The 18,048-nt window shown below is 40.6% G+C and overlaps 1 pseudogene; it reads right to left on the minus strand.

The window, feature by feature from the left end:
- Positions 1 to 371: 371 nt before the first annotated feature.
- LOC142164296 (uncharacterized) lies at positions 372 to 5,561 on the minus strand (annotated as a pseudogene).
- Positions 5,562 to 18,048: the final 12,487 nt, after the last annotated feature.

Raw genomic sequence — 18,048 nt, forward strand, 5'->3', positions numbered from 1 at the left:
ACACATATTTTTTGTACTTTGTTTGATAAAAAAAATGGAAAAGATCACAAATAACTAACAAAAATGCCACGTAAAATCCAAAAATTGTACAGCAAGACCAATTGCTATTATTTTTTGTTTCTTTTGGAGTGATTATCGCGAAAACAAAAATCACGTGCTCACACCCATAACTTTATTGACAAAAAGCGGACATGCATGTTGATCACACATGCTTGACTTAACTCTTCTAGCGCGGACATGCATGTTGATCACACATGCTTGACTTAACTCTTCTAGCTATAACATAGAAACTTCCATCGCTTGAGTTTTTAGCCTGTCGTTCGTATATCAGCAATGAGAGGGAACAAGAAAAGGAAAACTAAATAAAAGTGTCAACTGGCTTCATCAAGATGCCAGGAGGAATTTGAAATATGAATTATCCGTTCATAGGAATCCATATCCATGCCCATACCCAAGACCTGATGAAGTTTATCCTTCCCCTTTAAGTAATATCCAAAACGTTTTCTTAATTTGAACAGTCCAAATTCACTTTCTCCATCTAGCCAACTCGCTCCATTTCAATGAGCTAGCTAGTCTCCTTTGTGATGCATGCATAACCATCCTGCAGTGGTGAAGGGACCTGCATATTTTCCAACCAGCACATTCTGCACGGCTAACAAGCTTGTCCACTGCATTGTTTCGGAAATAACTTGAAATGATGCAACGCATGTCACCAACTGTTGTGACAGATGCGTTACGCTCAAATGCCTCATTTATCAAATTTTCCATCTCGTCTAATAAATCCTCCTTAGCATACAGACAGATTAATATGACATTCAATCAAGGCTTATAATCATCTTTAGCTATCAACCTCATCAACTCCTCAATCTTTTGAACTTTATTTATGTCAAAACTTTTACTGTAAGCACATATCATAGATAGAATTAATGGGATCCCGTACTGATCAACATGACCTTTGACAAGCTCATAGATTTCTTCCATCTTATCCAACTTACCAGAATGTGCATATCCTCGAAGCATCAATATATGGGTAGTAAGATCAGGTTTGATACCTCCTGCGTTCATTATTCTATACGTCTTCTCCACATCATCTCACATCCATGCTGTGATATACCCAGCAATTAAATTGTTGTATCTACTAACATTTTGTAACGACCCGACCAGTCGTTTTGAGCTTTAGCGTTCCATTCGGTGGTTTGAGATATTGAGTAGCTTCATATTATGTATTATGAATTGCGTGTATGGTTGGTTTCGATTTTTGAGTGGTTCGGGATTGATTTGGAAGAATGATTCTATTTTTAGAAACTTTAAATTGGAAGAGTTGACCAAGGTTTGACTTTTGAGTAAACGGACTCGAAATTGGGTTTTAATTATTCCAATAAGTTTATATGATATTTTGGACATGTCCACAAAGTTAAGTTAAATTCCAGTGAGTTTTGGATAAGTTTAGGCTGTATGGTGATTGGTTTTGGTTTCGACGTCTATTTGAGCATAAAGATTACTATATTGAGCAAACGATCTTTGATTTGTGTTTCGACTAAACCATTATATTCGTATCGTAATTTTGGAACTATAGCAACTGAAATCATCAAGGTTCGACATCGTATGAGGAATTTATGGTCATTTTACTAAGAATTTGGTTACCAAATTTTCAGATTAATTACGAAATTACCATTGAATTCATATATAAAAATCTACATTATTTCCAAATATTGAAACCAACACTTCTTCATTATAAGGTCAAATGGAGTTATTTAAAAGCCTAACTTGAATGGAATTTCACGAGGAATCCATTGGAGGCATCAAAAGAGAGTTTAGAGATTACTTGGCAGAAGAAACGAGGCTGAAAAGCTGCGCGTTTTTGGCTATTAATGTTGTTGGAGTTTTTCTTATCTTGAAAGTTTGGGATTGGGAGAATTCAAGGATTTTCTTCAAGTTTCTTCCACGGGATAAGGTCTAAACCATAACTTAAGTACTTTCTTTTGATTCACTCCCTTGGTTTTAGCTTTAATCCATAATTTTAATTGAAAACTCACTTAATTGTTTAAATCAAGACCTAGAGTTATGTTCTAAATTTTAACAATTAAAAATGAGTTAAAGGCTTTTATTTCCTAATTCCTTTTGAGATTTTGTTCTCCCAAATTGGAAGAACAACATAATCGAATTTGGCGAGTTTTGGAGGAGTATTTCGGGAGTTATGGGACCCAACTAGTGTGTGTTGGACTCTTGGATTATGAACACCCACGAGCGATATTTTGGCGAACTGGTTGAGCTATCGGACTCCGATTGAGTCAATTTTCGTTCATGTGAGCTTGTATTAGTTCGGGCTTCGCTCGGGTAAGCTTGGATTCGGAATCCAAGATGGACCCGACATTGATTTTGTTAACTTTTTGGGGAAAATATAAAGATCATAGTTGTATTTATTGTAATTGGTTTATCTTGAATTGTTGTTATTAAGTCATTTTTTGTTAAATTTGAGCCGTGTGGAGGTGAATTTTAGGAGAAAACCTATTTCGGAAGGTTGAGTTAGCCTAATTGAGGTATGTATCCTGCCTAACCTTGTGTGGGGAAAACCACCCCTTTGGATTTGGGTTGATTGTGCTATTTATGTTATGTGAAAGTCGTGTACGCAAGGTGACGAGTGGGTACATAGAGTATATGTGGTATTTGACCGGTTTAGATTATCTAGACTCTTTTCATGCTTTTAATTGAATTGTCATAACATGTTATATCTCTCATTGTTAATCTATTCTTACGTGCTCTATTTGACGTTATTAGCACTTATTCTACCTCTTACTTGTTATTTTGCTCTTATATGCTTTAGTTGAAGTTATTTCCTTCTGTATTGACTTGTTACCTCTTAATTGTTGAATCAGTTTTAATTGAAGTTTTTATTTCGTGGAATATCATCTTGTTGGGTTATTGATGTTGAAGTTGTAATAGCCGTTATCACATTGAGGCGAAGTTTTTAATTGTTGAGATACCTTTTCTTGTTGAGAATTCTCATTCATCTTGTTATTGTTGAAATTCTTGTACACATTGTGGTTGATCCATAGGCTATTCGTTGTGGAAATATTGGTGTTGTTGACTTTGTGGCAAGTCGTGACATATATACACTTGTGGTGCGAGTTGTGATTGTGTTGTGATATTGATACCCTTGCGCTCGTTGATACGCATGTGGTGAGATAAGGTAGGCTTGATACGCGTGCTGCTAGTAGGGGAACTACTTAAAACCATGCGGTGAGATAAGGTGGGCTAAAACATGTGTAGCTATTTCAGGAAAAAATAATTTTCAAAACTAAATGTAAGGCTCACGCGATAATATAAGAAATATTGTGATTAAAATTGTGAAAAGTTAATACGAGGCGATACCTCGGTTGTGATTTTTTATTGTACATTCCATCTTGGAACAACTTGTTGATTTGAACGGTCATTATTCTTCCTTCAATCATTCATCCACATTTTGATTGTGTTTGATTATTCGTCATTATCTTGGTGCTAGAATGATTGTGGTTTCTTGTATGAGTCATATATTCTACGTAATTGTTGTGTTGCTTTAACATACCAACTTGTGCCTTCGTTATAACTTGGTGAATTGATTGTCAATGTGAATTCTATTGTGTGGAGTCACTATATCATATTCTGTTGAGTTGTTGATAACATAATAATTTAAATAAAAAAACTATTAACATGCTTTATTGTATGTGCCTCTTAAGATAGAACTCGTTATCTCAATCGGTGCCTTATTATTCTTAATGTCTATCATACTTTCACTATAATTGGGTTCTCAAATTATACTCATCACCCTGTTAGATGTTTACCTTACTTAAAATTGTTATCATATTTTTCTTTAACAAATTCTATATTTAATTCGTTACTTTAAATTATGTTTTTCTTCATTTAACAATGATACATTTACTCAATGTTATTGATTTCTAAACTAAACTCATCTTATACTCTGTTTCGTACAAATTGTATATTATGTTACTTTACTTGATTTCTTAAATAAACTCATTATTTTATTTTACACCTTACCTTATTCAAGATTGTTATTATATGTTATGGTGTCTAAATATATCTTTCGTTCATCTCAATTAATATTTATCACGATTGCAAAGTACATGGTAGCACATGGGCTTTACTATACGAAGGTGATTGTTATTGTGGGCACTAGGTGTCATATGTGTAAGATTTAAAAAGTTGTTCATGACTTGTGGTTTATGAGGTGTGGTGCCTTGGGGTACTTCTTGTTATAAGTCCATGTGTTTGGAGCGATTTGATTATTTGAGTTGTCATCCATTTTTTCCTTATTTGAGTTCATTTACATCTCATTGATGATCTGATTATGTTGTTTCTTTATTACTCGTTTACTACTTGCTGCCATTTATGTTTTTATTACTTTATTGTTGGTTGTAAATCAATTATTTTTTCACCGTTGGTCTTAAATTGATGTTCTTTCGATTGTTAGCTTATGTATATCTTGAACAAGTTTCTATGTATAGTAGGCGTTTTGACCTGGCCTCGTCACTAGTCTACTGAGGTTAGGCTTGATACTTATTGGATACCGTTGTTGTGTATTCATGCTACGCTTCTGCACATTTTTTGCAGATCCAAGTATTCTGATTGTGTTGTTGAGAGTTGCGTCTGCAGAGTGGGAGACTTCAAGGTATACCCGCTTGATGTTCGCAGGCCTCAGATTCACCATCTTACTTCTTATGCTACTGTTAAATTTTAACTTCACAACAGTATTGTGTTTAGAAATTCTAGTGTATTTTAGTAGTGCTTATGACTTTGTACTACCGGTTTTGGAAAATGTATAACTATTGGCTACTTGCAGCTATGTATGTCATTTAATGGTTTATAATAAATGATTAAATAGTTCAATTCTGTTATTAAATCAACATATGTTAGGTTTACTTAGTCTTAAAAACTAAATGCCATCACGACATTCTAGGGTGGAAAATTGGGGCCAGTTACACATTTGGGCAGATATTCAAATAATTTATTTCCTATAAGGTTGCCTCCATCTGACCTATCAACATTAATCTGCCAAACACCGAGATAAGTATGTTGTATGTTACAATAGTTGGATTACATGTTGCTCTCCTCTTCAAGTCCCGAAAACTATTTAACACTTTACAGCCAAACCATTGAACATATAAGCAGTCATAAGGGCGTTATATACAGAGGTGCGTGGACTTGAGTTGTTGTTGGAAGCCTAGTTCAGCTGCAAGATCAACATTCTTTAACCTTCCAGCCACAACAATAGCGTTGGAATACTCTTCAGCTGTCATGGGAATCCAGTAATCCAATTGTCTTCTTCTCCAATCAAAAGCCTGATAGAAAATAGTCAAAGTATGTTACTTGCTCAACAAGAAAAATAGCATTGATCATAGACTTAACATTTGGTCTTGGGTAAAAGGCATTGAGAAGAAATACATAATACAATAAAGGCATACAAGACATTTCGTCAACTGTGCTAGTAGAATAACACGAAATAACTATTGATTAACCGAAAAGAGAATCATCCAACTATTGCCAAAAGAAGAGAAACGCCTCATTTTTGTCTTATCCACAAATTAAACTCAATTCCATTATTATTTTCCACGCCTAATTTACATAATGTAATCATACAAAAACTCACACAAATCACTCTATGTGGTCCCAATTCAATTGACTTTAGCAGTGCCAAGAAGTCCTCTTTGACCATGACTCCATTTATACAAGTACTACACCTCTGTTTCAGTTTATGTGAACCTATTTTCTTTTTGGTCCGTTTAAAAAAGAATGACCCCTTTCTAAATTTGGTAACAATTTGGTTTAAACTTACAATTCTACCTTTAATGAGACTCTTTTATAACCACACAAATACCGTGGGTCCCCTTTTCACTTGTTTAGGACCACAAATTTTAAAAATCTTCATTTTTTCTTAAACTCCGTGCCGGTCAAACATGTTCACATAAATTGAAACGGAGGGAGTATTTTTTATCGTTTTTTTTTCATTTCAGAGATTGGTGGTTAGCAGAGTTTTTATGTAGTTTATAACTGACATCTGTCAGACAAAAAAATAATGAAGCCAAACATCGCAAAACAAATTGGTTCACTTAAAAATGAGGATGATCGATATGGTATGTTGCGACGTACAGATAATAAGTATCATATGTACATAAATAAAATCACCTAGAGCGCTAACTGGGGCGAAGATTATAGCTGTTTTAAGAGCTCGAACAACTGCAGAACCATCTGCATATATACCTCCTAAACAACAAATCCCCTCTATCTGCTAATATTCTCTCAATCTTTTCTTTGTCACCACTGCATGCTAGCAACTCATCCCTTAAATTTGAAACCCTTTCTCGCAGATCCTGTTTGACCAATGAATCAGCGTGACTCCACCTGTCTGCAAACAAAGAAAATACCTGTGGCCAGGCAGGTCGGGAAGAAGGCGCTTCAACCGCTAGTCCTTGGACCCACAACGTATTGGCTGAAGCTCGTGCAGCTGCGTAACACCATGAATGTTTTCCGCCTGGAAAGCATCCGAGATTCTTCATAATTGACAGCAAGGTAATTAAAGTGGTATCCTAATTCACATATAATTACAACAATGTCAGCCAACTTGATGTTTTCAAATGGTTAAATCAGTTCATTCAGCAGCTTAGATAACAACCTCCATAATATCAAAATCAAAAATCCAACTTCCAAAATTTCAAAAGTAATTTTCTATCCAACCTTCTCAAAACTGTCAAAAAAAAAAAAAAAAAAAAATTATCCTCTATCCAAGCAAACTATTTGAAAGCCCAAAATCTGGAAAAGAAATGAAATCGAAGAATCATATGACATATAGAGTTGTGAATGCTATTGTCTTTTATGGTCCACAAAGCACAAAGAATACTAACAAATCTCACATGACATCATATACAATCAAGATTCGCCATACCCATTTATCAATGCGACGTTTTTAAGGATTTATCGAGTGCAAATGATTTGATTAGAAAAAAAATCCTCTGCAGGGATCAAAATCGAACCAGAGAAATTCGACACGCGGAGATGATTGTCATGAGTGACCTGCAAATCAATATGAGCAATCTGGCCAAGGTCGATCAGCGACCAACAACAAGCCACTAAGTGGCTCATCAGGACCGAGGTCGAGCAACATAGATAGAAGTAACGACTAGTTTTGCTTTGGAATCTTCAGAGGGAATTTTCTATTGAATTTTCTCTCTATTTGTACTTTATAGGGTTCTTTGGGAATATCCCATATAAATAGTATGAGAGATAAGGCAAAAAGCATGTAGTATGATAATTACACTTTTGAAAAGTAAGCTCTCTAGATAAATACAAAGGATAACTTTCTGGAGAGATTCGACCTTTTTGGATTATCTATTGTCATTTTCATCAGATCCGAGAAAGTGCTTAACATTCTTTTATATTCTTGTCATTCATCATAGTCAGAGGGAGAATCGTTCACCTCATTCAATATTGGGTGAATCTTCCTCCTTTTTTACATTTATTACTATTAATTATTATTTAATGCTTGATATTTCACACACATTATTATATTCGATACATTTATTGTTAGCACATTAATTTCATTGTCACGACCCTAAACACGGACCCGGTCGTGATGGCGCCTCTCGTGAAGACAAGGCCAGCCGACACACTCCCAATTCATTTTAAGCAATTAAATAATACAAATTAAGTCCTTAACATCATAACAATCCCAAAATAAGGTGAATACCAAGTTGCGGATTGGACATAGCCTGACATCGGGGTGTCACAAGTCATGAGCATCTACTATCCGAATAAAGATAGGAAAAAAAAGTGTACATAGTCTATTATAGAACTAAACAAGAAAAGATAAGATAGGGGAAGAAGCACTATGCTGCGAACGCCGAGCAGCTATCTAGTGAATCTTCGGAATCTGCTGGAAGCTCTCAACCCTCACAAGCAGGACCTGAAGCGCCTGAATCTGCACACGGGGTGCAGGGAGTAAAGTGAGTACTCTAACTCAGTGAGTAATAATAATAAATGAAGACTGAGCGATAAGAAATCACGTAAAAGCACATCAACATGCTATAAAGAAGCAGTATAAAACCAGTAAAAGCAAAGAAACAGTGAAAACATGTAAAAACATTTAATTTAGAAGAAGCTTCTTTAAAACCCCTTTTTAACAGTTAAACAATTAAGTGAAAAGCATCTAGAACAGATAAACACATAAAATTCGCCCCTTGGGCACAATGTCAACAGAATCCGCCCCTCGGGCAATATCATAGAACAACACCAGCCCCTCGGGCTATATCTCATATTACAATGGGTACCCGCGCTCACTAGGGGTGTACAAACTCTAGGAGGGCCCCCTTACGGCCCAAGAGCAATATCAAGCCATCTCATGGCATAATCAGTAGGCTCTTAGCCTCAAAATCATGAAATCAGTTTAATAACCTCACAACACAGGCCCTCGGCCTAACTCAGTCAGAATCTCATAAGCCACTCGGACAACAATAAAACATGATGCTCAGCCCAAAATATCATTTAAAAATATTATTTTAAGTATTAAAGCAGAGTAAACATGGATGAATTATGAAAACAGTAGAATATAGCATGACTGAGTACACGTATAAAGTCAAAACAGTGAGGTAATATCAATAAAGATCCCCTAAGGATCCAAATAGTTGGCACGGAGCCCAAATATGGCATTCAGCCCAAAACATGATGATAGCAAATAGTTTTCAAGCAAATACGCGGTAAAACAGTCATTCGAGATGGACTAAGTCACAGTCCCCAATGGTGCACGACCCCACACTAGTTATCTAGCGTGTGCATCACCTCAATATAGCATAACGATGTGCAATCCGGGGTTTAATACCTTCAGGACAATATTTACAATCATTACTCACCTCTATCCGGTCCAAATCTCTAGCCCGTGATGCCTTTTCCTCTCGAATCGACCTCCGAATGCTCCAAATCTAACCAAAATCAGTGCAGAACCATCAAAATATGCTAAGGGAACAAATCCCACTCGAAAGAAATCAAATTACAACACAAATGTTCCCTCGAACGAGTCACATCGTCCCCCTCTTAAACAAACGTTCGTCCTCGAATGAGTCAAGAAACATACCTGAAGCCTCAAACAGGTGAGGATATCTGCTCCGCATCTCCCTCTCGGTCTCCCAGGTAGCCTCCTCCATGGGCCGACCTCTCCACTGCACTTACACTGAAGCTATATCCTTTAATCTCAACTTTCGAACCGACGCCTCAAAATAGCTAATGGCTCCACATCATAAGTCAAATCATCATCTAACTGAACTGTGCTGAAATCCAAAACATGAGACGGATCCCCAATATACTTCCGGAGCATAGAAACATGAAATACCGGATGCACAATCGACAAGGTGGGTGGCAAGGCAAGCTCATAAGCCACCTCCCCAATCCTTCGAAGCATCTCAAAAAGCCCAATGAACTAAGGACTCAATTTACCCTTCTTTCCAAATCTCATAATATCCTTCATGGGTGAAACCTTCAACAAAACCTTCTCACCAAAATTGTAGGACACATCCCGAACCTTCCTATCAACATAATTCTTTTGTCTCGACTGCACTGTACGAAGCCTCTCCTGAATTACCTTCATCTTTTCTAAAGCATCCTGTACCAAGTCTGTCCCCAATATCCTAGCCTCACCCAGCTCAAACCAACCAACTGGATATCTACACCGCCTCCCACACAAAGCCTCATATGGAGCCATCTAAATACTCGACTGGTAGCTGTTGTTATAAGCAAACTCTGCAAGCAGTAGAAATTGATCCCATGACCCTCTGAAATCAATGACACAATCACGCAACATGCCCTCCAATATCTGAATAGTGCACTCGGACTGCCTGTCCGTTTGAGGGTGAAAAGCTGTGCTCAACTCAACCTGAGTACCCAACTCTTGCTGTAAGACCTCCAAAACTGTGAAGTAAACTGAGTGCCCCTATCTGAAATGATGGAAATTGGGACACTATGCAAATGAACAATCTCCCAAATATAAATCTCTGCCAACCGCTCTGAAGAGTAGGTAGTACACACATGAATGAAGTGCGGACTTGGTCAGCCGATCCATAATCACCCAAATAGTATCGAACTTCTTCAAAGTCCATGGGAGCCCAACTACAAAGTCCATAGTGATCAGCTCCCACTTCCACTCTGGAATCTCCATCTGCTGAAGCAACCCACCCGGTCTCTAGTGCTCATACTTCACTTGCTGATAGTTGAGGCATGAAGCTACAAATCCAACTATATCTTTCTTCATCCGCCTCGACCAATAGGGGTGTCTCAATTCCTGATACATCTTCGCGGCACCCAGATGAATGGAATACCGTGAGCTATGGGCCTCCTCCAGAATCAACTCCCAAAGCCCATCTACATTGGGCACACATATCCGGCCCTGCATCCTCAACACCCCATCATCACCAATAGTCACATCTCGGGCATCATCGTGCTGAACTCGGTCCTTAAGGACAAGCAAATGAGGATCATCATACTGGCACTCTCTGATGCGATCATATAAGGAAGACCGAGAAATCACACAAGCCAATACCCGACTGGGCTCCGAAATATCTAACCTCACAAACCGATTGGCCAAGGCCTGAACATCAACTGCAAGAGGTCTCTCTCCCAACTAGAATATATGCCAAACTCCCTATACTCACCGCCTTTTGGCTCAAAGCATCGGCCACCACATTCGCCTTCCCCAGATGGTACAAGATAGTAATATCATAATCCTTTAGCAACTCCAACCATCTCCGCTGCCTCAAATTGAGATCCTTCTGCTTTAACAAGTGCTGGAGGCTACGATGATCAGTAAACATCTCACAAGACACACCATACAAGTAATTCCTCCAAATCTTCAACGCGCGAACAATGGCGACCAACTCCAAATCATGAACGAGGTAGTTCTTCTCATGGGGCTTCAACTGACGAGAAGCATAAGAAATAACTCTACCCTCCTGCATCAATACACACCCAATACCAACTCTCGAAGCATCACAATACACGGTAATATGAACCTGAAGCTGATGGCAAAACTAACAGTGGAGCTGTGGTCAAGGCTATCTTGAGCTTCTAAAAGCTCTCCTCATACTCATCCGACCATACAAATGAAGCACCATTCTGAGTCAACTTGGTCAAGGGCGATGCGATAGATGAGAATCCCTAAACAAACCAACAGTAATAGCCCGCCAAATTGAGAAAGCTGCGAATCTCTGTGGCTGAGGACGGTCTGGGACAACTCTGAACCACCTTTATCTTCTTTGGATCGACCTAAATACCCTCGATGGACACCACGTGCCCCAAGAAGGCCACTGAACTTAGCCAAAACTCGCACTAGGAGAACTTTGCATAAAGCTTCTCCTCTCTCAATCTCTGCAACACAACCCTTAAATGCTCTGCGTGATCCTCCTGACTACACAAATACACCAGAATATCATCAATGAAGACTGTGACGAACGAGTCAAGATAAGGCCGGAGCACGCTGTTCATCAAATGCATGAACGCTGCTGGGGCATTGGTCAGCCCAAAAGACATCACCAAGAATTCATAATGACCATATCGGCTCCTGAAAGCTGTCTTAAGAATATCAGTGTCTCTGATCTTCAACTGGTGATAACCTGAATAGAGATCAATCTTGGAGAACACTCTCACTCCCTGAAGCTGGTCGAATAAATCATCGATACAAGACAAAGGATACTTGTTCTTGATTGTTACTTTGTTCAACCGCTTGTAATCAATGCACATCCTCATACTGCCATCCTTCTTCTTCACAAATAGAACCGGTGCACCCCAAGGCAATACACTAGGCCGAATGAACCCCTTATCAAGGAGTTCCTAAAGCTGCTCCTTTAACTCCTTCAACTTCGCTGGGACCATATGATACGACATAATAGAAATGGGCTGAGTGCCCGGCACCAGGTCAATACCAAAATTAATATCCCTGTCCCGTGGCATGCCCGGCAAGTCTGCAAGAAACACATCGGGAAACTGCCTCACAACTGGAACAGAATCAATACTAGGAGTCTCTGCACCGACATCCCTCACAAAGGCTAGATACGAAAGACAACCCTTCCCAACCATACGTTGGGCCTTTAAGAATGAGATTACCCTACTGGGAACATAATCAGTCAACCTCACCACTCAATCCATGGCACACCCGGTATAGCCAATGTCACTGTCTTAGCATGACAATCCAGAATAGCACGACACGGAGATAGCCAATCCATGCCCAAAATAACATCGAAGTCTACCATACACAATAACAACAAATCCACTTAGGTCTTTAGACTCCTAATAGCCACTACACATGACCGGTACACATGGTCTACCACAATAGTATCGCCCACCGGAGTAGATACATGAACAGGTGAAACAAGAGACTCACGGGGCGTGTCCAAATAACGAGCAAAGTATGATGACACATAAGAAAAAGTAGAAACGAGATCAAATAATACAAAAACATCTCGGTGGCAGACTGAGACAATACCTGTAATAACAACATTGGAAGTAATAACATTGGGTCTAGCTGAAAGTGCATAGAAACAGGCCTGACTACCACCTGATCGATCTCCCCCTCTAGGGCGACCCCTAGCTGTCTGACCTCCACCCCTAGTCGGGTGGGTGGGTGGTGGCGAAGTAACTAGTGCTGAAGCTGATGGCTGACTCCTCTACTAAGATGAACCTGCAAGACAATGAGGACACTGCCTCCACATATGAACCATCTCTCCACACTCATAGCAACTCCTAGGTGCTGGAGACGGGGACTGAAGGGAACCCCTAGCACCAGAATGACTGGCAGATGCACCTGGCATAGAAGAGCCCTAAATTGATAGAGCACAGGACGAACTCTGAGCTGGAAGGACACTAAGTGATGACTGGACCTGATGAGAACTGTGAGGACCATGAACCGATAATGCCCCACGATAACATGGGCGAGCTGGCTGAGCATGCCCCAATGGACGGCCTCTGCCATGCTGAAACTGACATCTTGAAGGAGCACCACCATAACTACCATATCCTCAAGGCCTCTTGGCCTCCCTCTCATCTCGCTCCTGGCGACGAAGTGACTCAATCTCACGAGCAATGTCTACAACCTTCTCAAAAGTAGCACCAGACACCCTCTCCCTAGTCATGAGAATACGAAGCTGATAAGTGAGGCCATCCACAAACCTCCTAATCCTCTCTCTAATTGTCGGAACCAACCAAATAGCATGGCGAGCTAACTCGGAGTACCTTATCGCATACTGCGTCACAGTCATCTCTCCCTGATGCAACCACTCAAACTGCCTGCGCAGCTCTTCTCTGCGAGACTACGACACATGCTTTTCCAGAAAGAGAACGGAGAACTTCTACCAGGTAAGGTGTGTTGTACCAATAGGACTACGCCTCTCATATGCCTCCTACCAAGTGAAGACAACTCCAGAAAACTGAAAAGTAGTGAAAGTGACCCCGCTGGTCTGTAGAAAACCCGCGATATGAAGAATCCGATGACACTTGTCCAAGAACCCCTGGGCATCCTCGCCCTCTCCACCACTGAAAGTCGGAGGCTAAAGTCTACCAAACGTCTCCAACCTATGCTGCTCGTCCTCTGGCATGGTAGGAGCTACATAGTCCTGAGAAACTGTAATTGGCCGGGCTGGATGTGCCCCTGGTGTCTGAAGTCCCTCCACGACCTGCTCAGATGTGCGAGTGGCGGGAGTCTGAGTGCTTCCCCCGGCCTGAGAAATGCTGCGGCTGTAGTAACTGAGACCGCCTGAGCTAGGCCAGTGCATACTGATAGAATCTGAGCCAAGGCCTCCTGAAGACCCAGAATCACGATGGGCACAGCTGGTGCCTGAACTAGTGCTGCTGGAGCGTCCACAACTGGGACCTGATCCTGAATTGGTGCGGCTAATGGATCTGCAGGTGCTACCCTAGCTGCTGTGCAGGCCACACCCCTACCCCTACCGCGACCACGACCACATCCTCGACCTTTAGTGGCCATAACTGGTGGTACTGGTGGTCGTCCATCCTGATCGGTAGCGCGCGTCCTCACCATTTATGAGAGAATAGAATAATAGAAGTTTAGCACACGGATCAACAAATTCGCACGATAAGAATTTCAAGAATATAAAGTTTTTCCTAAAGGTTCTGCAGCCTCTCGCGGATAAATACAGACGTTTCCGTACCGATCTGCGACTCTACTAAACCTGCTCATGACTCATGAGACCTATGTAACCTAGGTTCTGATACCAACTTGTCACGACCCTAAATCCGGACCCGGTCGTGATGGCGCCTCTCATGAAGACAAGGCCATCTGCCACACTCCCAATTCCTTTTAAGCAATTAAATAATACAAATTAACTCTTTAACATAATAATAATCCCAAAATAAGGTGAATACTACAATTGCTGAATAGATATAGCCCGACATCGGGGTGTCACCATGAGCATCTACTATCCAAATAAAGACAGGAAAAAAAGTCTACATAGTCTATTACAGAACTAAAAAAGTAAAGATAAGGTAGGGAAAGAAGCACTGGGCTGCGAATGCCGAGCAACTACCTAGTGAATCTCCGGAATCTGCTGGAAGCTCTCAACCCTCGCAAGCAGGACCTGAAGCGCCTGAATATGCACACGGGGTACAGGGAGTAAAGTGAGTACTCCAACTCAGTGAGTAATAATAATAAATGAATATTGAGCAATAAGAAATCACGTAAAAGCACATCAACATGATATAAAGAAGTAGTATAAAACCAGTAAAAGAAAAGAAATAGTGAAAACATGTAAAAACACTTAGTTCAGAAGAATCTTCTTTAAAACCCCTTTTTAACAGTTAAAAAATTAAGTGAAAAGTAGCTAGAACAGATAAACACATAAAATCCGCCCCTCTGGCACAATGTCAACAGAATCTGCCCCTCGGGCAATATCATGGAACAACACCAGCCCCTCGGGCTATATCTCATATCACAATGGGTACCCACGCTCACTGGGGGTGTACAGACTCCGGGAGGAGCCTCTTACGGCCCAGGCATAATATCAAGCCATCTCGTGGAATAATTAGTAGGCTCTCAGCCTCAAAATCATGAATCAGTTTAATAACCTCACAACACATGCCATCGGCCTTACTCAATTAGAATCTCATAAGCCACTCAGGCAACAGTAAAACATGATGCTCAGCCCAAAATATCAATTATAAACATCATTTTAAGTGTTAAAGTAGAGTAAACATAGCTGAATTATGAAAACAGTAGAATATAGCATGACTGAGTACAAGTATAAAGTCAAAATAGTGAGGTAATATCAGTAAAGATCCCCTAAGGATCCAAATAGTTGGCACGAGGCCCAAATATGGCATTCAGCCCAAAACATGATGATAGCAAATAGTTTTCAAGCAAATAGGCAGTAAAACAGTCATACGGGATGGACTAAGTCACAGTCCCCAACGGTGCACGGCCCCATGCTCGTCATCTAGCATGTGCGTCACCTCAATATAGCATAACGATGTGCAATCCGGGGTTTCATACCTTCAGGACAACATTTACAATCATTACTCACCTCTATCCCGTCCAAATCTCTGGCCCGCGATGCCTTTGCCTCTCGAATCGACCTTCGTATGCTCGTAATCTAACCAAAATTAGTGCAAAACCATCAAAATAAGCTAAGAGAACAAAGCCCACTCGAAAGAAATCAAATTACAATACAAATTCTGAAATTGGCCAAACCCAACCCCCGGGCCCATGCCTCGGATTCTGATAAAAATTACATCAATAGACTCCTTATCACTCCCCGAGTTCATTCATACCAAAAGCATCAAAATCCATCCACAAACGACCCCTCAAATCCCAAATTCTAGGTCTCCAATTACAAGCCCTAGTTCTTCAATATTAGGCTTAAATTCCATGATTAATTAGGAAGAATTCACATTAGAATCGAGTACTAAGTCCATAAATCTTACCTCCAAGTGTTCCCCCTTGAATCCCACTTCAATCCTCTTCAAAAAGCTCCAAAATCGCTCAAAAATGGTGGAAGGTAGCCCCAAAATCGCGGATAATGGCTATTTAAACATTCTGCCCAGGCATTCAAATCCTTCTTCGCGAACGCGGTCAAAGCCTCGCGTTCGCGAAGCACAAACTTAAGTTGACCAAACTTTCCTCCTTCACGAACGCGTCTGACCTCTCGCGAACGCGATGCCTCTTGACTCCAACCTTCGCGAACGCGGCTTCCCTCTAATGTGATGCTTAATGGCCCAGCCCTTCGCGAATGCGGGACCTAACGCAAAGGCCAAACCTTCAGCCTCACCTTCTAACCCTTCCCGAACGCGAGGCCCCACTCGCGAACGCGAAGGCCAATCGTCTGCAACACCCAACAACAGATTTCTGCAGTTTTTCACAACATATATAACATCATTCAAACTTGTTCCAATCTTCAGAATGCTCAAAACAATATCAAAACACCAAATTCGCATCGGATTCAAGCCTAAGAATTCCAAAATCTTCTAAGTTATGCTTTTGATCAAAAAGTCTACCAAACCATGTCCGAATGACCTGAAATTTTGCACACACATCCCAAATGACACAACGGAACTAGAGAAACTCCCCAAAATTCCATTCCGACCCCTATATCAAAATCTCAACTATTAAACCGGAAAACGCCAAAACTCCAATTTCGCCAATTCAAGCCTAAATCTACTCCGGACCTCCAAAACACATTCTAATCATGCTCCTAAGTCCCAAATCATCTCCCAAAGCTATCCAAACCATTGGAACTCACATCCGAGCCTTTAACACATAAGCCAACATCCAGTTGACTTTTCCAACATAAGCTTCCTCCAATAGAGACTAATTGTCTCAAACCTTACCAAAACCTCTCCGAACCCGAGCCAACAAACCCGACCACGCATAGAACCGATAAACAAATCAATAAACAGCAGAAATGGGGGAAATGGAGCGGTAACTCATGAGACGACTGGCCGGTTCATCACATTCCTTTTTCCACCAATCATACAGTTCGTACTGTCAACTTAAGATCTGAAGTATTAACTTTAATTAGAATTAACCTTTCTTAATAACTGATTAATTAGTTTAACCAAAGATTTTTATTTTTTGGTCAAATAATTTGGCGCGGTCTGTGGGGATATTCTAGTTAAAATCTTAGTTTCTTTCAGATCTAAAAAAACAACACAAAACATTGTCTTTTCTTGCGTGCATAGTTGAACATGGCCGGTAATGGAGAGGAAAGAATGAAATCAGTAGCCAATCTTACTAACAACCTCCTAAACACTATCAACGAAGTTGCTGGAACAGATGCTGAGGACGTGACACCAAACGCCTCCCCCAGGCGAAGTGGTTCACCCTTCCCTCATGACAGCATCACAACCTCACACGGTAAAGGGGCCTCTACATCCACAACGGAAGAGGCACCACTGATAGTGAAAAAGCTGCTCGAGGCGTGGTTGACAAGCATGCTAACCAGCATTATCAACAAGCCTACACAAAGGACGAATAGAGAAGATGCGAGAGTTTGTGTCGCACCGGTGACAGACGAGCAACACGACCCTCCTCTTGTAATAAGTATTACTCACAATGTTAGTGATGCAGGTAACGACACCCTCATAGCCATTTTGAGGAAGATGGAGGAGATGGAGAACGAGAACAAAATGCTTCGTGACCAAATGAAAGAGCATCAAGAAAGGGTAGACAAAATACCAGGTGCCTCAAAGCTCTTACCAAAAAAGGATGCCGGCTGGTTTGGTGAGCAACCGTACAGTGACGAAGTTGCACCACATGCCATATTTAAAACCTTCATAATACCGCCATACTTGAAAATATACGATGGCACGACGAACCTTGAGGATCATGTGACCCACTACGTCATCGTAGTAAAAGTCAAACGACCTCGCCAAAGAATAAATGTCTTCCATATTACTGAAGAAGTTTGGTAAAACCCTCACCAGGGGAGCACTGACCTGGTACTCACAGCTACCTGCATGTTCCATAGAGACGTTTGAGGAAATGACCGATAAGTTTGTAACTGCCCATGC

Source organism: Nicotiana tabacum, chromosome 1, assembly GCF_000715075.1.
Source record: "Nicotiana tabacum cultivar K326 chromosome 1, ASM71507v2, whole genome shotgun sequence".
Classification (NCBI taxonomy): domain Eukaryota; kingdom Viridiplantae; phylum Streptophyta; class Magnoliopsida; order Solanales; family Solanaceae; genus Nicotiana; species Nicotiana tabacum.